This window comes from Natrix helvetica (assembly GCF_964273705.1).
Source record: "Natrix helvetica genome assembly, chromosome: 3".
NCBI lineage: Eukaryota > Metazoa > Chordata > Lepidosauria > Squamata > Natricidae > Natrix > Natrix helvetica.
In genome coordinates, this window is record NC_138549.1 from 109,516,038 (window position 1) to 109,538,508 (window position 22,471).

Below are 22,471 nucleotides of genomic sequence, written 5' to 3' on the forward strand. Positions count from 1 at the left end.
TCGGCCTCTTTGCTTGTACTCCTCTACTGTTAGAGTGCTTTCTTTGATTTATTGGGTTTACAGTGCACTCAGAACAGTGACGTGCGGTGAGGTTTATGACTGGTGAGGCACTGACACAGTGCTGAGTTTCAAATATTTTTAGACTTGTGGACTTCAACTCCCAGAATTCCACAGCCAGGCATGCTCAGTTCCAATTTAAAGCGACAGCATTTGTTTTTCTCCTTTGCTCCTTCTTTCTTTTTCTTTTTCTTCTCCTTCCCCTCCTTCCTCCCTCTCTCCCTTCCTCCCCCTCTCTCAAACACACACACACACACACACACACACACAGAAGTTGGATTGGACTATCTCTCCTACCCCTTCCCTCTCTCACTCACTCTCAAACAAACCCCCACACACACAAAAGTTGGATTGGATATCTTTTCCAGTGGCTTGAAAGCAGCTCCTCTGCCATCCCCCCCCCCCATTCCCCTGCTGCCTTTCCCAAACACCTCCACCATTGCAAATGCAGCCTGCTGTCTGGGTGGGAAATGCCTGGAACACAATAAAGCCCACCCACTACCTCCTGCTGGCAGGCTGGGGTGAGAGGAGAGGCAGAGAAGTCGGAGGGGAGCCGAGCCTTCCAAAAGAAAGAGGCTGGGGGGAAGTGTGTGTACTACAGCATGGCTCTTTGCCTGGCTTCCTGCCTCCTCCTGTGGTCTCCTCAGTGCTCGCTTGTGCTCTCCCTCCCCAAGTGTAGTTTGATTGCAGGTGGAGCCACGTTGCCTTTTCAAACTTGTAATCAGTGAAGCTGGGCTAGATTTTTATATAGTTTTATCCAGCTGTGTGTGTGTGAGAGAGAAATGAATGGGGGCCTGGGGAGGAAGTCACTACACTTGGGGAGGGAGAGCACCAGTGAGGTTAAGCAGAGTCATCCACGGTGAGGGAGCAACTAGCTCAGCTTTTTCCTTTTACTTTTTTTTTCATGATGAGAGTGGTGAGGCTATGCCTCACTTGCCTCACCTGACTGCACGTCACTGACTCAGAAAGTATTCACTTTTGTCACTTTTGCTAAGCTGCAGCCTGATTCTACAGTTGTTGAAATTCATTTTTTTTGCTCTCATTAATCTACCCTCAGTATCCCATAATGACAAAGTGAAAACAGAATTTTAGATATGTCTATAAATTTATGCACTGTATATAGCTGTCCATCTTACAACTGTAATTCTAAGCAGTGCACAAAGGATTAACACTAAATAGCAGTAGGGATAGCACTCAGACTTATATACTTCTCTACAGTGCTTTTACAACACCCTCTGAGCAGTTTACAACAGCATCATATTGCCCCCAACAATCTGGGATGTGACTTTGTTGACTTCAGAAGGATGGAAGGCTGAGTCAACCTTGAGCCCATAAGAATCGAACTCCTGGCAATGGGCAAAATTAGCCTACAATATTGCATTCTAACCACTGCGCCACCACGGCTAAATAAAAACAAAAACATTACAAACCACAATTATTAATGAAATGATGGCAGGCAAACCAACTTCACTGATGGCAAGCAAATCAGCACAAAATCATGCCTAACTTCCAAACTTTATGCTCAATGAACAGCCAGATCTTCTAGGAGCTTTGACATGCCAGATGGTCAGGGCCCCACAAATGTGTATTGTGTTCCAGAGGAGAAGCATTGCAACAGAGAAGGCATATTTCCTGGGTCCCACCTGAAGGTACTGTTTTAACAGGTGGGACCTGGAACCCTGCTAGATCCAATGGGATAGATAGAAAGAATTTGAGAGAGGTGATCCTTCAAATAACCTGGTTCCATGCCATGAAGAGCTTTATAAGTCATAACCAGGATTTTGAATTGGGTTTGGTAGCCTACTGAGAATCAGGGCAGCTTCCAGATGAGTGATGTAACCTGGGAAAACATGAGTGTCCCCTTAACTGCCTGTGTAGTTTTAAATTATAAAAGGTCCACATGACAGCTCTCCTCCCACAGACCTTAACTCTGATTTTCCCCTCAAAAGTATATTATTCATGTGTTCATATCAGCAATATGTTACAGTGCAGTGGTGGGTTTCTGCCGGATCGCACCGGATTGCGCGATCCGGTTGGTCAATGAACCCGGAAGTAAGTTCTTGCCCCGCCCTTGTCACGGGACGGCGCTTGCCTGCGCTCCACCAGCTTGGGCGCGACCGGAGAAGTTTCTCTTCTCAGAAATGTCTTCAGTGGAGCGGTGGCAGCCTGCATCCCTTTCAGGAGCTCCACTGAGGAAACTTCTCCGGTCGGGCTGCGCCCGTGTGATCTGAGCAACCACACGATTCACCTCACTCACTGTCTCCCTGGCGACAGGACGGCGCTTGCCGGCGCTCCACCAGCTCGGGTGCGAACGGAGAAGTTTCTCTTCTCAGAAGTGTCTTCAGTGGAGTGCTGGCAGCCTGCGTCCCTTTCAGGAGCTCCACTGAGGAAACTTCTCTGGTCGCGCCTAAGCTGGTGGAGCACAGGCAAGCGCTGTCCCGTCGCCAGGGAGATAGTGAGTGAGGTGAATCGCGTGGTTGCTCAGATCACAAGGGCGCAGCCCGAGAAGACATTTCTGAGAAGAGAAACTTCTCTGGTCGGGCTGCGCCCATGCGATCTGAGCAACCACGCGATTCACCTCATTCACTGTCTCCCTGGCGAAGGGCCGGCGCTCCACCAGCTCGGGTGTGAACGGAGAAGTTTCTCTTCTCAGAAATGTCTTCAGTGGAGCGGTGGCAGCCTGCGTCCCTTTCAGGAGCTCCACTGAGGAAACTTCTCCAGTCGCGCCCAAGCTGGTGGAGCGCAGGCAAGCGCCATCCCGTCGCCAGGGAGATAGTGAGTGAGGTGAATCGCGTGGTTGCTCAGATCACACGGGCGCAGAAACTTCTCCGGTCGGGTTGCGCCCGTGTGATCTGAGCAACCACGCGATTCACCTCACTCACTGCCTCCCTGGTGACGGGACAGCACTTGCCGGCGCTCCAGCAGCTCGGGCGCAACCGGAGAAGTTTCCTCAGTGGAGATCCTGAAATGGACGCAGGCTGCCACCGCTCCACTGAAGACATTTCTGAGAAGAGAAACTTCTCCGGTCGCACCTGAGCTGGTGAAGTGCTAGAAGGGGGGTGGGGGAAGGAGGAGAAAGGACAAAAAGGAGAAAGAAAGGGAGAAAGAGGAGGTGGGGGATAGGGGATCCCTGTTGCCTTCTGAGATGGTGGTTTTCTTACAGATATTTCATTACCAAACTAGGTAACATCATCAGTGCTAGAAGGGGGTGGGGGGGGGAAGGAGCAGAAAGGACAAAAAGGAGAATGAAAGGGAGAAAGAGGAGGTGGGGGATTGTGGGATCCTTGCTGCTTTCTGAGCTTGGTGGTTTTCTTACAGACATTTCATTACCAAACTAGGTAACATCATCACTGCTAGAAGGGAGTGGGGTTGTGGGGAAAGGAGGAGGAGGAGAAGTCGAAGGACAAAAAGGAAAAAGATGAGGGAGAGGACTGTGGGGTCCTTTGGTGTTCTCTGAACTTGGCCGGCAAGCCACTCCCACCCGGTCACATGGCCGGCAAGCCACTCCCACAAAGGAGGCCACACCCACAGAGTAGGTTCCAAAAAATTTTGAAACCCACCACTGTTACAGTGGTAGTCTTTGACTTACAATCACTTATTTAGAGTCTGTTTAAAGTTATGAGAGTTCTGAAAAAAGTGATTTATGACCAGTCCTCACACTTATTGACTATTGCAGTATCCCCACGGTCACATGATTACAATTCGGGTACTGGGCAACTAGTATGTATTTATTATAGTGCCCCGGGGACATACAATCACTATTTGTGACCTTCCCCATCAGCGTCCAACATGCAAATTCAATGGGGAAAACCAGATTCTCTTAGCAACTATGTGATTTGCTTAACGGCCATGGCAAAAAAAGGTTTTAAAATCTATCACAGTCACATCATGACTTACTTAAGATACACATCACCTAGCAAATGGAGTTCTAGTCCCAATTATGGTTGTAAGTCAAGGACTTCCTGTATGTTCCTCAATATATTTCCATTGATTTCCTTGTAACTTGTTTTACAATGCAGTATTGATTATAATTTCTTTTAGCTATCCATTTCTGGTTCCTTGAACAAATAAACTTTATTTAATCCTTTTTAAATTGCAATTTTCACTTAGCAGAGGATGAGACTGTGAGGCATAAAGAATGACCTATTTTATGTTGATGCTCTACATGTAGGTATGAAGCAGAGGTGGTATTCAGCAGGTACTGACCAGTTCTGGAGATCTGGTAGCATAAATTTTGAGTAGTTCTGAAAACCGTAAATACCACCTGTCTGCCCCCCCCCCCCCCACACCCCAATCTATTCTTTGCCTCCCGAGTCCAAGCTGATCAGGAAGGAATGGGGAATTTGCAGCAGCCTTCCCCTGGAGTGGGGTGGAAATTGAGATTTTACAGTATCCTTCTTCTGCCACACCCACCAAGCCACGCCAACCAAGCCACGCCCACAGAACTGGTAGTAAAAAAAATTGAATCCCACCACTGGTATGAAGCCACATCAATATCTTTTTCAGCCTGCTTTCTGATACAGTGTGCTAGAAACATCTAAAAATAAAGGTTGTGTACAAAATGGGGGATAATTCCTTAGATAAGAATATTTATTTAAAAATCTCCCTTGTATACTCAGAACAAGGATGAGAAGCATCAATAAGTTTCACAAAACTGTCATATTCAATGTTCTGATTTGGCTGTTATATTGTTAGACTTGATTTAACCAAGAGGCCCAGTAGCACTGTAGCATTACAAGATTCTGAAAGCCTCTTTCACTTTCTGCAGTTTTGTTCAAGAGTGCACGCAGAAGTCATTTCCATAAAGAATATCAAAAGAATATGACTTATCTCAGCCTTCACACGACTCAGACCGACACATAATCCAAGCTTCTTTTGAGGTTCTCGATATAATTTTGACTCACGTATGCATATTACAGTTTGTAAAAGGAAAGTGACTTCACCGTGTTTCTGCATATTAACTCAATAACAGTAAAAACTCAAATTCACAAACAGGGCCGGGAATGGAGTTAGGATAGGCGTTAGCATTACAACTACTATGTCCTTATCTTTTTCAAATTATCTCCGGATCATTCCATATTTAAAATTCCTAGTCATCTTCCTTTAAGTTGGAAGATCTTGAGTATGCGCTGCATTTTTTAATCCTCCAGTTCGCTTCTTGTGTTTCTATTCTGGTCTCATACCGTATTCTATTTTAACTATTATTCCTCAAAGATGCACACGTTACAACTTAGCTTCAAATGCAATGCATGTGTAACTGAACAGACCCCAGTCAACTTAGTGGTGTTAATTTATTGATGAACAGGATAAGGTTGCAAATTAAGCTGAAAGACATCCCAGAAACATAAGTTTTAACTCTCTTAATTGAGTGATTTATTTATTCGTTTGTTTGTTTAATTATTTAATTCCATGTAAGTGCTGCCCAACTGCAAGTCAACCCTAGGTGATTCAGAATAATAAATAATTAACAGAATAACAGAGTTGGAAGGGACTTTGGAGGTCTTCTATTCCAAATAAGGTTTGTTTAACATTAGGACAACTTTTTCCATCATCATTCAGCACAACCACAATCAAGCAGGCTTCAGTTAGAGAGACAGAAAAATATTAAAGCACCCACAACTACACAAGCCCATAAGTGGCCTTTAAGTTTTTTCTCTAAATTCCAATGCTTAAAGGTTTACATGTTCTTTTTTTCCTTTCTATACATCTACCCAAAACCATGACCATAAAAAAGTACAACTTTTGCCAAAATTCCTGATAGTGGTCACTTTTCCAATAAATCTATTTGTTCCCATTTCCAGGATTTTGCCTTCTAATGTTCTGGTGTTATTGCTCCTATCTACATATAGTACTTAATCATGAAATACTTTGGTCCCTATTACAGGTAGTCCTCAACTTACGACCTCAAGTGAGTCCAAGCGAAACAATTCACCTGTAAGTGAATTTTGCACCATTTTACGACCTTTCTTGCCATAGTTGTTAAAAGAAACAATGCAGTGGTTAAGTAAATCTGGCTTCCCCATTGACTTTGCCTGTCATATAATAATAATAATAATAAATTTGGATTTATTAGCCGCTCCCTTTCCAAGTAGGACTCGGGGCGGCGTACAATGGAGCATATAACATAAAATACATAACAACACCAAACGTACATACATACACAACACATATACATATACACGGAGGAGGAAACAAATTACATCAATAGACAGTTAAAAATCTACTTTAAAATACCCCAATTGTAAAAACCCAATAAAATTAATATTTAAGAACAATTTAAAAAACAGTTTGGAGGAATGGGAAAATTACGATTGCGATTGAGCCAGGCCGGATAATTGAAAGAGGTGGGTCTTCAGCTGTACACGGAAGGAGCGGAGATCGGAAGTAATCCTGATGTCACGGGGGAGGTCATTCCATAGGGCTGGGCCCATCACAGAGAAGGCTCTGCTCCTGGGTGTCGCCCCCCGACACTGTTTGGCGGACGGCACCCGGAGAAGTCCCTCTCTGTGTGAGCGAATTGGTCGTAGGGATGTGTGGGGCAGGATGCGATCCTGCATATAACTAGGCCCTGTGCCATGGAGCGCTTTAAAGATCATAATCAAAACCTTGAAACGCACTCGGTAGACCACAGGCAGCCAGTGCAGCTCGCGCAGGAGAGGTGTTACAGGGGAGTATCTGGTCCTCCCCATAATCACCCGCGCGGCCGCGTTCTGGACCAACTGTAGTCTCCGAGTGCATCTCAAGGGAAGCCCCATGTAGAGAGCATTGCAGTAATCCAGGCGAGACGTCACTAGCGCATGGGTGACTGTGCGTAGGGCATCCCGGTCCAATAAGGGGCGCAATTGGCGCATCAGGCGAACCTGATGGAACGCCCCCCTTGCCACGGCTGTTACATGGTTATCCATGGACAGCCGGGTATCCAGGAGGACGCCCAAATTGCGCACCTGTTCCATGGGGGCTAGTTGGACGCCCCCGATGGCCAGAGATGGAAGCACCTGGTTGAACCGGGAGGCCGGAAGCCACAGCCACTCCGTCTTGGAAGGGTTGAGTTTTAGTCGGTTGCCATCCATCCAGACCCGTACGGCCTCCAGGCACCGGGACATCATTTCGACGGCCTCATTGGGGTGGTTCGGAGTGGAAATGTATAGCTGAGTATCATCAGCATACAGATGATATCCCACTCCAAAACCATGGATGATCTCGCCCAGCGGTTTCATATATGTGTTGAACAGGAGGGGCGAGAGCACCGATCCCTGTGGCACTCCACATGTGAGTGGCCTCCGGGTCGAACTCTGCTCCCCTGTCAACACACGTTGCGTCCGACCAGAGAGGTAGGAGCCAAACCACCGTAAAACGGTGCCTCTGACTCCCAGCCCCTCTAGCCGGTGCAACAGGATACCATGGTCGATGGTATCGAACGCCGCCGAGAGATCTAATAGGACCAGGATAGAGGAACAACCCCTATCTCTGGCCCTCCAGAGATCATCGACCAATGCGACCAAGGCCGTCTCCGTGCTGTGCCCGGGTCGGAAGCCGGACTGGCGCGGGTCTAGATAATCATATATATGGACCTGTTGCCCGGCGTCCAAATTTTAATTGCATTGCCATGGGAATGCTGCAACAGTCATAAGTGTGAAAAACAATTGCAATTTCCTTTTTTTCAGTGCCGGGTTGTAACTTTGAACAGTCACTAAATGAACTGTTGTAAGTTGAGGACTACCTGTATTAGTGTTCAGTCTGATAAATCTAATTTTGCAAAGTTGAGAAAGGAACCATCTATGCAGGAATATGTATGAGAGAGGGCGGTCAGAAGAATCAAGATGATAGTCCTGAGCCCGTGAATGGACCCCAAGCCCCTTTTAAAGTATGTCATCCATAGGACATACATTAAAAGGAGCAAAGACTTTGTCACATTGTCATAATTTCCACCTAGACTTTTTTATGACTTTCAGTGGCTATCCCTGTATCCACAGTAACAAATAAATGCACAGATTGGATATTTATTTTGCATATATCAAATGCAGTTCCATAGTCACAAGGAAATCTGTTTAAAACAACCAGGGAAGCTTATAGTATCCTATGGTATTATTCAGACTTTGTGCAAGTAGATTTATTGACACTTGCAATCATGTAGATAAAAGGAACAGATTAAAAAAGACAATCTGTCCATTATTCCTCATGAAGAAAGCTTTCATTATCAGGGTTTTTCACTGAGTCAATGTTTATTGGGCCAATTTGTTGGTAAATGACAGATTTATGAGTGAAATATTTGCCAACTGTGTTAAGCTTCATTAAGGAAACATTGGTGTGTATATACATTCAGACCTAGGAAAGAAGGTTAAACTAGCTTCAATAAATGCACATCTTAAGGTTAGTCAATGACTATGAATAGTAACTATCACTCTTGAGTCTAGAAAGAAGAATTGACCTTAGAGACCTCTTAAAAGATGTAATTATCTTTCTTCTGCCAGATGTGAATACAGTCTTTACTAGTTGTATAGATGCCCTTTTTTGTGATTGAACAAAACACATACTGGCCAATTGTGACATGTCAGTTAGTAGTGTAACAGAGGGCAGTGCAATGAAAAGGAAATGTGAAAAATGTTTTCTTAAGCACTGACGCACCTGTTTGACTTACAAACCCATCATAGCTGTAGCTCAGCTTCCTCATACTCTTCATTTCATTATTAATTGTACAGAAGAACTGAATTATGAGACACTGTTGGGAAAAGGTATGTGCGAACCCAGGCTCATGGTTTATAAACTGATTTATAACATTATATAATGTGTGAAATCAATTAATGGATTATCTAATAAATCATAATTAAATAATAATTTGGCATGTTGCCCAAATCAGCCATTGTCTCTAAACCTACTATCTTCAAGGATTGCTGTTAGGATACAATATGCAGGGAATCTTGCCCTTGTGAGAAGTACTACATATATATGGTAAATAATAAAACCAAGGACTGATGAAAACCAATCATCCTTGCAGAACTAAAAGAAGATGAAAAAGTTACATTGATTATTTCATAGGAAGCATGTCACATCTAGCAAAGCTGAACCTAAGAGGTAAATGTTCATTCTCAATTGAAAATTTCCTTTCCTTTCTCTCCTACCAAGCATCACCTGTCAATACGAAAATCCACCATGAATCACTATCTTTAATGTCTCATGCGCCGGGATGCAAGTGTAGGCAAGTGCTTGAGATGACTATCTTTCAAGTTGCCCAGCTAATATGTTGCCACCACAGAAGCGTTCTGCCCTGGTGGCCAATCAGTTGGGCTATCTTGAACAGAGGTCTAGTGTTCTTCTGGAAGACAGCTAAACCCAAGTGCACAAAATAGCCTAATCAATTGCGTGGTGGAGCATTGAGGGCTGAAGTGGGGTGGGAGAGGGCAACTAATCTCTCCTGCTTCATCTTCTGTCTCTCTGCCACATGTCATCTGTCAGCTGGATAACGGATGCAGCAATGAAACAGTGATTGGGATGGAAGGAAGATGTAATTTTACTCTCCAGAAATGTTGTATTTGAAAGTTCTCACACCAAACAGTTTTTTTTAAAGAAAGGGGGGGGGGATATGCTTCAAAATAACAACAGAACTATATCATCTGTCTTATCTGTCTATCTGTCAGCTATCTATCCGCTCTCTCCCTCTCTTATGTATCTGTTTATCCCCCTATTATCTATCTATCTATCTATCTATCTATCTATCTATCTATCTATCTATCTATCTATCTATCTTCCTAACCCTAACCCATCCATGGAAATGGCAGACAAGTGCACATGCATCCCCACTTGTGCAAAGAGCAGGTAAGTGCATGCATGCAAGCTCACACACTTGCATGCTGCTTGCACAGAACTATTCCCTCTGCCCCTCTGCTGGTCTGCAAAGGGGAAAAGGTTGGGGAACGCTCATATATATCATATATCTCTCTCTCTTTCTCTCATCTATCTATCTATCTATCATCTATCATCTATCTATCTATCTATCTATCTATCTATCATCTATCATCTATCTATCTATCATATTTTTTGGAGTATAAGACACACCTTTTTTCCTCAAAAAAGAGGCTGAAAATCTGGGTGCGTCTTATACACTGAATACAGCATTTTTTGCCTCCAGAAGCCCCGTCTCTTTACCAAAATGGCCGTGCATAGCCTTATGGAGGCTTGCAGAGAGCTCCTGGGGGGGCTGGGGAGGGCAGAAATGAGCAGAAAAACGGGCCATTTTTGCTCAATTATGCCCCCCCCCAGCCCCCAGGAGCACTCTATAAACCTCCATAAGGCTATGCATGCAATTTTGTTTGACAAAAAAAAAGGCCCGTTTTTGCAAAAAACAGGCCAGTTTTTGCTCATTTTGTTCCCCCCACCCGGAGTACTCTGCAAGCCCCCCAAGGCTATTTATGCCTTTTTAAAGAAAAAACGGGCCTGTTTTCATGAAAAACTGGCCTTTTTTGCAAGGTTTGCACAGTGCGAAAACTCCCCCCCCCTTTGGAAAGCTCTTTACTTGATTGATGAGAATTACCTTGATCAAGTGCTGTGCCAGCAGAAACAAAGTCTTAGGTGCTGCAGATTGTCAGCGATTTCCTTCTCCAGCACATGGATAAATACACCTGGAAACATCTACCTACCTACCTACTCTCTCTCCCTACCGATCTACTGTATTTCTCTCTCTCTCTCTCTCTCTCTCTCTATCTATCTATCTATCTATCTATCTATCTATCTATCTATCTATCCCTCTACCTACCTACCTACACTCTCTCTACCTACCTATCTACCTACTGTATTTCTCTCTCTCTCTCTCTATCTATCTATCTATCTATCTATCTATCTATCTATCTATCTATCTATCTATCCCTCTACCTACCTACCTACCTACCTACCTTCACTCAGTCTCTCTCCCTACCTACCTACTGTATTTCTCTCTCTTTCTCTCCCTCTCTATCCTTCTATCTACCTACCTACTTTTTTAAAATTTTCCTCTTCAAAACCTTGGTGCATCTTATACTCTGGTGTGCCTTATACTCTGAAAAATACGGTATCTCTAGCTACCTATCTATCATATATCTCTATATAATTAATGTATATGCATATGTATGTGTGTGTGTTTATATCCTCATGCACATATACCCTATCTTTCTATTCATGACTAAAATGGAAAAAAATTCAAATAAAAGTAAAACACTTTAAAACATAATGCAAACATTGTTTAACCACTATGAGCCTGGCCATGAGATGTATTATGGCCAGTGGTAGTATTCATTTTTTTTTTCTACCGGATCTGGGGGGTGGCTTGGTGGGCAGGTCATGTGACTGAGTGGGCGTGACCAACTCAATGTCACTCACAGCAAGATGGTATGGCACCGGGGCCTCTGGAATGTCACGTCCCTGGGTTCTGGCCCCCGACCCAAAGCGAAGGGTGAGCAGCTGGCATGCTTACTTTTGATGAGCTGAGCAGAGCAGGCAAAGCATGGAGGCAACTGGCGAGGCAATTCGCTGGGCCGTGTGGCAAAGGCAACATATATAGGGCGGGGGTGGGCGGGGGGAGTGTCGAGCGTTGAGCGGGTGGGCGGGGGGAATGTTGAGTGGGTGGGTGGGGGTAGAACTAGCCGGAGGCAGTATTTATTCATTCAGCGAACCGGTTAAAATTGCCACTACCAGTTCACCCGAACCGGTCCGAATCAGCTGAATACCACCTCTGATTATGGCAATATTTTTCTTTTTTTAAAAAAAAATATTTTAAAGCTTGGGGCCAATTGTAAATCACAAGTGCATTTTTCAGCCTGAAAGTGGCCCAAGGGAAAGCATAGATGAGCTTCTGATGGTGGGAACGTCTAGTTCAGAAGCCTTAAGGTCTTTAGGGCTTGAAGGTTAATATCAACCCTTCAAGTTATGCCTGGTAAGCAGTTGGGCACCAAGGGCAAATATTTTAATGCTGTCATCACATGTTCCTTCTACCTTGCGCTGGTTAGCAGTCAGCTACCCCAATTTGTATCAATTTCCCCACTTCCTTTCTACATTCTGCTTGCCTCTTCCTTCATGACCTGCTATAAAGACCCCTTTCTTAGTTAATGAATATAAGCTTCATATTTTTATTTCTAGGGGAGCTTTATCAACTTCTTCCCTTTCTTCCCGTTACTCTACTACTCTCAGTGTAATCACAGTAATTCACCTCACCACCCTTGCTTAGGAAGCTAATAGCAGATATGCCATTCTGCGTTTGTCAAAGATCCATCCAGAAAACCTTCACAGAGACTTGCAGAAAACGAATACCATCTACAGAAATGAATGTAAAAGAACGGCTCATTACAGTCTTGCAAGTATCTGCACATATTCTGAAACAACTGTTGACACAGCACATCTGGGAGCCTTTTCGACCTTTTGACCAATTAATTCTGGGCAAGATTGCCACTGGAGTTAGTCCACGATACGAAGGGATGCCATTTCTGGTTCCAGGGTATAAAATTCACACAGATCACAAAACTGCCCCCATTACCCAATTTTATAGCTGCGTTTTTCTGTACTTTTTGCAGTGGCACAAAAAGTGAAATCCTACCATAAGCAACTTTGCAAAGTTCTTATGGTAACATGAGAGCATAACATGGTACTATAAGCACAGATGTACCAATTGAAATAGCCTCCTCCGTGCCATCTTACAAAAGGCTAAGCTAGATATTCAGCCCAGTAGAGGTAGTCCTTGACCTACAACCACAGTTGAGCCCAACATTTCTGTTGTTAAGTGAGACATTTGTTAAGTGAGTTTTGCCCCATTTTACGACCTTTTCTTGCCACGTTTGTTAAGTGAATCACTGCAGTTGGTAAGTTAGTAACCCGGTTGTTAGGTGGACCTGGCTTCCCCATTGACTTGGCTTGTCAAAAGGTTGCAAAAGGTGATATGTAACCCCGGGACACAGCAATGGTCATAAATGTGAGTCAAATGCCAAGCATCTGAATTTTGATCATATGATCATGGGGAATCTCACAATGGTCTTACATTTGAAAAATGGTCGTAAGTCACATTTTTCAGTGCCATTGTAACTATGAACAGTCAGCAATTGAACTGTTGTAAGTCAAGGACTACTTGTATTTATTTATTTATTTATTTATTTATTTATTTATTTATTTATTTATTTATTTATTTTTTATTTGTTTGTTTGTTTGTTTGTTTATTTATTTATTTATTTATTTATTTATTTATTTATTTATTTATTTATTTATTACATTTATAAACCGCTCCCTCTCCCCGAAGGGACTCGGGGCGGTGTACAAAATAGCTACAACCACATACAAAATACAATATCGGATACCCATAAAAACAAAACAATATAAAACCGTTCTAAAACAAAAATTAAAAGCAATCTAGAAAATCTATCCCCAGAGATTAAAATACCAGCCAGAAGTGTTGGAAATTAAAACTACGGTTAGGCCAGGCCGGCTAAATGGAACAGGTGGGTCTTTAATTTCTTGCGGAAGGAGCGGAGATCGGTAGTTGTTCTAATATCGGGGGGGAGGTCATTCCATAGGGTCGGGCCCATCACAGAGAAGGACCTACTCCTGGGAGCCGCCCGCCGGCATTGTCCGGTGGACGGCACCCGGAGGAGCCCCTCTCTGTGAGAGCGAATTGGTCGCAGGGATGTATGGGGTAGGATGCGCTCCCGCAGATAACTAGGTCCTGTGCCATGGAGAGCTTTAAAGATGATAGTCAACACCTTGAAATGCACCCAAAAAACCACAGGTAGCCAGTGCAGCCCGCGCAGGAGAGGTGTTACATGGGAGTACCTAGTACATCCCATAATTGCCCGCGCGGCCGCATTCTGGACCAGCTGAAGTCTTCGGGTGCATCTCAAGGGAAGCCACATGTAGAGAGCATTGCAATAGTCCAGACGGGATGTCACCGTCGCGTGAGTGACTGTGCGAAGAGCGTCCCGATCCAATAGGGGACACAATTGGCGCACCAGGCGAACCTGGTGGAATGCCCCCCTTGCCACGGCTGTCACATGGTCATCCATCGACAGCCGGGCATCCAGGAGGACGCCCAAATTGCGTGCCCGCTCCACGGGGGCCAGTTGTTCGCTCCCAATGGCCAGTGATGGAACCCACTGGTTGAATCGGGGCGCCGGTAACCACAGCCACTCCGTCTTGGAGGGGTTGAGTTTGAGTCTGTTACCTCCCATCCAGACCCGTACGGCTTCCAGGCACCGAGACATCACTTCGAAGGCCTCGTTGGGGTGGTTCGGGGTGGAGATGTACAGCTGAGTATCATCAGCGTACAGATGGTACCCGACCCCGAAACCACGAATGATCTCGCCCAGCGGCTTCATATACATGTTGAACAGGAGAGGCGAGAGGACCGACCCCTGTGGCACCCCACAAGTGAGCGGCCTCAGGGTCGACCTCTGCTCCCCTGCCAGCACGCATTGCGTCCGGTCGGAGAGGTAGGAGGAGAACCACCGCAAAACGGTGCCTCTCACCCCCAGCCCCTCCAGACGGCGCAATAGGATACCATGGTCGATGGTATCAAAAGCCGCTGAGAGGTCTAATAGAACCAGGATGGAGGAGCAACCCCCATCCCTGGCCCTCCAGAGATCATCCACCAATGCGACCAAGGCCGTCTCCGTGCTGTGACCGGGCCGGAAACCGGACTGGCGCGGGTCTAGATAATCAATTTCCTCCAGGTGGCGTGGGAGCTGTTGCGCCACTACACTCTCTACAACCTTCGCGAGAAAGGGAAGGTTGGAGACGGGACGGTAATTAGCTAACTCAGTTGGATCCAGAGAAGGCTTCTTGAGTAAGGGCTCACCACCGCCTCTTTCAAGACAGCCAGCAAGGACCCCTCACTCAATGAAGCGTTCACTAGCTCCTGGAGCCAGCCTCGTGTAACCTCCCAGGATGCCAGTATAAGCCAGGAGGGACACGGGTCCAATAAACATGCTTAGATCTGGCCAAAAGGACCACAGGACTGGAAATAGCCCACAGTGCCTCTGCCAGTGAAAACGGAGCTCCCGAGGACCATGTGTGCCCCCCCAAGCTCCGTTTTTGCTGGCAGAGGGTTGCAGGATGCCATTGCAGCCAAAAACAGAGCTCAGGAGCCCGTTTTCACTGGCAGAGTGCTCCGGCCACCATAGGTGCACCCGACACAAGTGATATCAAGCTGGCAACTCCCACCATAGTCACATACACCCCCACACCTTCAAGGTCAAACACAATCCTGATGCAGCCCTCAATGAAATCAAGTTTGACACACCTGTTCTACACCAACAACTTGCCCAGTGCAGTAGGGCCACTGATTTCATCTCAAGGTCAAGGTCTTCTATCTACATGCAGTCCAGGAGGAAGTCATTTTCTGTTATTTGTTTTTGCTTTCTGCTATGCATCAAAAATAGCATTTTGTAATTTGTGCTGGCTCAAGACAGGTTTACTCTTTTATTTCATTGTGGATGGCCATTTGGTTCCTGTGACAAAATTAGGCATAATCTAAACAAGCTACAATTTTGGGCATCACAATCCACAGTGCCCCACAAAATATTTCAGGGATTTTTATTTATTTTTTTGCTTTTAGAATTTACATTTTCTAAGTTTCCAATGTATACTATATTATAACCTATGAGAAAGATCAAGCCAGCCCAATAATAAATATATAATCAGTAAATCATTTGTATTTTTCACTTTAATAACGTTGCCATTAAATAATTAAAAACATTTTCTGATTTCAATTTTGGGGGGGGGGACCCAAGGTCTTGTTCTGGTAAATACCTTTGTGAGACGTTCTGGTGTAACTTTTTAACCAGGATTCTCCAAGATTTATATAGTTTAAGGGTCCCGCCAAGTTTAAATCAGCCCTGCTCTCTACAGTGTCATTCGTCCTATCTTCCCCAGTCCTTTTTTTTCTCTTTGTTTTTTTTCCCAAACATAATGGGCAGCAGAACAGTGACAAGTTGGGCTTGACTTTTCCACAGAGAGAAATTGAAAAGACGGAATCTTTTATAATCAGGTGAAATTGACAAGACTCCTGTCACTTTCCTCCTCAAGGCCAAGCCACAGAAAACAGATGCTGCCTTCCTTCAGCTCTTAAAAAAAGAAACCAGAGCCTATGGCTCTCAAGTCATGCTGAAATGCAGCTTCCATCTTCTCATACTATTAGCTGGCTTGCTGTGTGGCTGCACTTTGAATTTTTAGAGGTCAGCAACCTGATGTCCCCCAAATACATTGGGACAGCTGCTCAGAATTTGGGGGATTGTATTCTGACCATATCAGAGGGTATCGAGTTGGAGATATATGCACATTTTCCATAGGTTACATAATTTTGTAATAGCATATATGTCATTTCCCGGGCTTGCCTTAAGGTTTTGGAACCTTGTCACCATCACAACATTGCTATTGATCAAAACTTTTCTTTGAGATGGGATTTGCCTTTTCAGGCTTATCTGATTGCCAGGAAGTGCTGTAAAACACATGCTTAGTTTGACATCTATTAAGGTAGAAAATAATGGCTACTGAAAAGGCCAATGCTATATCACTGGCCACAAGCCCAACCTGAGAAACCTCCAAGAGCTAATCCTACCAGAGGTCTCCTTAAATGTCCAAAACATGTCATGTGCTGATGCCAGGCCTGCATCTCTATTTATTCTAAAGAACAAATAAGAACAATATTATTCTTTAACATTAATATTAACATTAAGAATAAAGTTATTCAATAACACCAGGAGCCCTGGTGGCACAAGGGTTAAAGTGCGGTATTGCAAGCCCATAGTCTGGAGTTCAATCCTGACAGGGTTCTAGATTGACTCAGCTTTCCATCGTTCCGAGGCCGGTAAAATGAGGACCCAGATTGTTGGGGGCAATATGCAAATAATGCTTACATTTTAAACCACCCAGAGTGTGCTGTAAAGTAATATGAGGCAGTATATAACCCTAAATGCTATCGCTATTATTAAACCCCCTTCATGGATTACTACCTTGTCATGTTGAAAGGGTTGCGTAGGTCAGGGAAGCTATGAGCTAGGTATGCTGTGCAGGGCCACCCAAGATGGACAGTTCATAGTAGAGAGCTCTGAGAAACATGATCCGCTGGAGAAGGAAATGGCTACCCACTCCAGTATCTTTGCCATGAAAACCCCATGGACAGTACTAAAAGGCAAAAAGATAGGACGCTGGAAGATGAGACCCTCAGGTTGGAATGTGTCCAATATGCTACTGGGGAAGAGCAGAGGGTGAGTACTAGTAGCTCCAGAAAGAGTGAAGTGGCTGGGCCAAAGCCGAAAGGATGCTCAGCTGTAGATGTATATGGTGGTGAAAGAAAAGTCCAATGTGGTAAAGATATATACTCCATAGGAACCTGGAATGTAAGGGGACCACAGAGAATGAAGTGGCTGGCTGGAGTCACCAACGCAGTAGACCTGAGGTTAAATGGACTCCAGAGAATGGTAAAGGACAAAAAGGCCTGGAGGAACGTTGTCCATGGGGTCGTGATGGGTCGGACACGACTTCGCAACTAACAACAACAAATTATTAAATCTTTTAGCTTTTATTCCAAAAATATGGTAGAATAATCTGGTTTCGCTCATGAATCCATGCGGCATTTGTGGAGGGAATGTCCTAGCTAGAAACGAGAAATTCTGGTTGCTCCTACTTGCTTTTGTATCATTATTCATCTCTAAGAGCAGCAACATGATTAGGCCATGTCCTTTTGCTATTTCTGTTTTGCAGCCTCAGGAGCTGGCAGGCCTCTTTTATTCACTGCAGCATATGGAATAGCTCTGCAGAGTACAGACACAAATCAATAGACTTTCACCTAGCCTGTAATCCAGCTTTTGTCTTCTTTCCTTCACAGAAGAGGAGAGACAGCAACGGCACAAGCATCTTGTGAATGCAGCACACAGGGACCTCTAGCGGCTATCTAACATAATGTAAGGAGAACTAATTAAAAAGAAACTCTGCGTGTGAGCTCATTTTTAAAGAAAACAAAACAAAACAAAGGAACCCCTAAATATTCATGACTCTATAATCTTGATAGAATCTGAGCCAAATTTGCCAACCTCATTTTGTCCAGCTGTGTTGGAGCATTTATCAGAGTTCCCAATAGGTTGCTATCACACACAATAGTATATCATACTTGAATATATCTCACGCCATACTTTTTATATAACTCTCAATTTAAATACATTTCTATGGTGGGAGCATAGGATCATCATGATTTTGGAGCTGCTTTTAGTAACAAACTGTATTTTAGTGTAATTTTGGGTATTCTATGGTAATCATAGTAGCTGTCAGGTTCCAAAGAGTTAATGAAAACAGCCAAACACAGAAATGGTTTGTAAATGCAGTTTGTATTCTTCCTCCGGCACGAACTGACCAACAAAGCACCCAGGCAATGAATAAATTGTCAGAGCTGCCACCCGATGCTCACCACCACCTTTTATAGTTACTTAGTACACCCATCCCCTCGTAACTCAGAATGAAAACCACCCGGCAATTAATCACGGATTGTTGTCAGTCAGTTATCAATAGCTTTGTAGATTATTCAGCTGCTTGTGGAGGAGGGAAGCCTGGTGAGTCTTGGCAGCTGGTCCAGTTTTCTTCCCTGAATGGCAGCTCTAGGCCTCTGGGCTGGCCGGAGCTGACATGCGGCCCCCTACCACGGAGACAGCATTTGGAGAGCTAAAAATCAGTTAAGAGTCGAAGGACCCCTTCCCCCTGAGTTTGTGGGTTGTCTGCGGTGGAATCTCGCTACCAGGTAGGGCGCCCTACAGTCCTTGCTATGAACCCACAATGCCTCCGACCGGATAACCTTTCCATAAAACAAGGTAGTGTAACTATCCCCTGTGCCACCTGGTATCTAGTATATCTTGCACTATATAGTGCTGTTACCCATCTACAATAACTGGGGCTGGCGGCTGTAGCAGGTCTCCTCTGATATCAGATGCCTGAACTGATCAGAGCAGGCTCAGTGGAAGACTGGATGTGTTTTCCCCAGTAGAGGGGGGGAGTCTTAGCTGCACTGTGACTGGGTTAATAACTCCCATGATTGGGAAAGGCCCAATGAATTTGGGCCCGAGTTTCTTACATGGCAACAGCAGCCCGAGATATTTAGTGGAGAGGTATACCCTCTGGCCTATGTGGAAAAGTCCTTGCACCTTCCGCCTTTTATCGGCACTCTTTTTATATGTGGCAAAAGAGTGACATAAGGCATCCCTCACCACTTTCCAAACTTTTTACATCCGGGCTATCTACTCCTGCAAGGTCGTGTCATCTGGACATACTTGAGGACACTCCGGAATTGGGACTAACTCCTGCCCTGAAGCCACATGAAATGGGGTAAACCCCATATTTTTGTGCACTGTATTGTTATATGAAACCTCTGCAAAGGGAAGGAATTCAACCCAATCGGTCTGTTGGTATTGGACGTAATATCTTAAGTAGCGCTCCACCATTGTGTTTGCCCTCTCCGCAGCATCATTGGTCGCAGGGTGGAAGGTTGTACTAAGTCCCTGTGAAGACCCCCACCATTGTCACGAATCTGCACCAGAACCGGGCAGTGAATTGCACTCCCCTGTCTGAAACTATCCTTTTGGGAATGCCATGGAGTCTATACACATGGGTAATAAACAGTTTGGCCAGCTTCCTAGCAGATAGAAAGCCAGTACATGCTACAAAATGAGCCTGCTTGGAGAACAGGTCTATTATCCTCCAAAAGACCTTGTTCCCTTGACTGTCTGGTAAATCGACGATGAAGTCCATGGCTATCTGTTCCCATGGTCGAATTGGATCTGCCATCTGCTGTAAAAGTCCAGGAGGCCAGCCAGGATGGGCCTTCATGGTAGTGCAAATAACACCACAACTTACATATTCCTCTATGTCCCTCTTCATGTGGGACCACCAGAACTGTGCGATTTACTAAATACAGAGTCTTGAGGAACCCAAAATGTCCAGCCGAGCAAATATCATGGCAGCACCACAGCAAGGCTACCCGTGCCACACTTGGTACATATAACTTCCACCCCTTCCAGGCAAAGCCTTCTCACTGGGTTAATAAAGTTTGATTTTCTTGAAACAATTGGTCCATTGGGAGTGCTGCTTTGATCGCTCTGGAGAGGTCCTCCCCCTGGGCATACAGGTTTGGTGCCGGTGGGGCCTGTTGAGTGGCTAACACCCTAGGCTGTGAGGTCAGGATGATAGCCTGCACTAAATCCTCCCTTTTATTATGATACTTCTCCCCTGAATGACAGCTCCAGGCCTCTGGGCTGGCCAGAGCTGACAGTAGCATCTTGGGCAAAAACATAAGAATTTTATGCAGTAACTCTCCAATTCTTGTCAAATTTTAAGTTATCTGAAAAGTCCCCAATAGATACAATGCATTCAAGGCTACCATATTTTTGGAGTATAAGACGCACCAGAGTATAAGACGCACCAATATTTTGAAGAGGCAAATTAAAAAAAAAGTTTTGCACTCTGAAGACCTCCCCAAAAAAGGGCATGCATAGCCTTTAGGAAGCTAGTAGAGTGCTTCTGGGGGCTGGGGGGCAAAAATAAACGAAAAACAGCCTGTGTTTCACTAATTTCTGCCCTCCCCAGGCCCTAGGATTACTCTGGAAGCCTCCTAAAGGCTATGCACGGCCATTTTTGTGAAGGGGGCGGGTTTTCAGGAGGCCAAAAATGTTGTATTCAGTGTATAAGATGCACCTAAATTTTCACACTCTTTTTTGAGGGAAAAAGGTGCATCTTATACTCTGGAAAATATGGTACTTTAGGTGCTAATAAAAGCAACATCTCATTCACTGGAATAGATTTCTGGTAACCATGGAAGTGTCTATGCAGTTTTCTGGGCAACAATATGGAAGTGGTTTGCTATTACAATAAAATCTCACTTGAATGGAATCTCGTTCAACACATGCGAAGAATCAGATACTGTACTTGCTGAACTAATGGACAAGTCCGATGTATCCAAAATAATCTGGATAAGATACTTACAATAACATTTAATTTAATTTAATTTTATCTCACTTGCAGCAATTTATGACATTTGCATTATGGTACATGATGCCAATGACACAATAATGCAGATATTGTAATGTGCATGCATTGTGCCATAGTTTGAAAGAAATAATATACATTGACATAATAACATACTTTCCCACTTAATAGAACTTTGGGAAGTTCAGATGTTGTTAAATGAGATGACTGGTCTACTAAACCGGGGGTAATCAAACTTTTTCAAGCTGCAGAATCAATTAGTTTAAGAAAAAGGATCCCAGAACCCTAATTGAAAGGCACAGCTATAGTAGAACTCAGAGGTTATATGGAATATACTTTGAAATATCCTGAATTATATCAAGGCTTTACTCTTTTCCAAATTCCCGGATAACACAGCTGTAGTATCTGTGAAATTGTCCTGCCCAAACTCTAATTCTGCTGATTTTCAAAGCCCAACGCCAGACAAATGTTGCTACCTGCTTGAGACATCTTACTGACTCTTACCTAGGTGTATTTCACGTGCACCAATTTTCAAGGATGTGCATTGCCTTGAATTAATAACACACTAGAAAGTCTGCTATTAGCCTATAGGTTAACCAAATTAACCTATGCTGACAATTCCTTGACCAGAGAATTTTCCATATCTTGAATAGAATATAACAAATGAATCAAACTTTTATGGTCAAGATTCTTATTACAACTGAATACCTCTGATTTTAAAACTTCATTAGTTCTTCTTAAAACATCTTGCAAGTATTATAGAATGCTTCCTGGTACCCAAGTTCTTAACTTTCTGATTATGACACTGGTTGCAACTTGATTTCTAAAGTAAATGAGGGCTTGAGAGAACATGCTTGTGTTTTGTAGCTTTTTGTTCCGGTTTATGGTTTCACCTAGGGCAAAATCTGCTCTGAAGTTTCTTTCATGTTTCAGATGCCACAATGACGTGTGGCAAAGAGAGAGTGCAGTGGCTGCTTCCTTTCATATGCGAACATACATGGTACATCCCTGAGAACAATCCTGGAATTGTTGTTTTTGTTTTTGTTTTTGTTGTTGTTTAGATTGTATGCTGCCTTACTCTCAACAGCCTGTAGCATTGAGATTTTCAGTCTAATAGTTACCAGAAATTATGTCCCTACCCCCTCAGTCAATATTTTTACTCACTTTTTACCCAAAATTGGTTAAATTGCATTATTCCCAGTCAGCTCCACATCACCACAGCACAGAAGGCCTTCCTCGTGGGACCTACCTATTGTAAGTCTCTAGCACAGGGGGCTCCAAATGTGGCTATTTTAAAACTTGTAGACTTCAATTCCCAGAATTCCCCAGCCAGCCATGTCTGGGAATTCTGGGAGTTGAAGTCCAACTTTAAGACTTTAAGTCCAAGTCTTAAAGTTGTCATGTTTGGAGACTCCTGCTCTAGCAGATGAGATATGAAGAA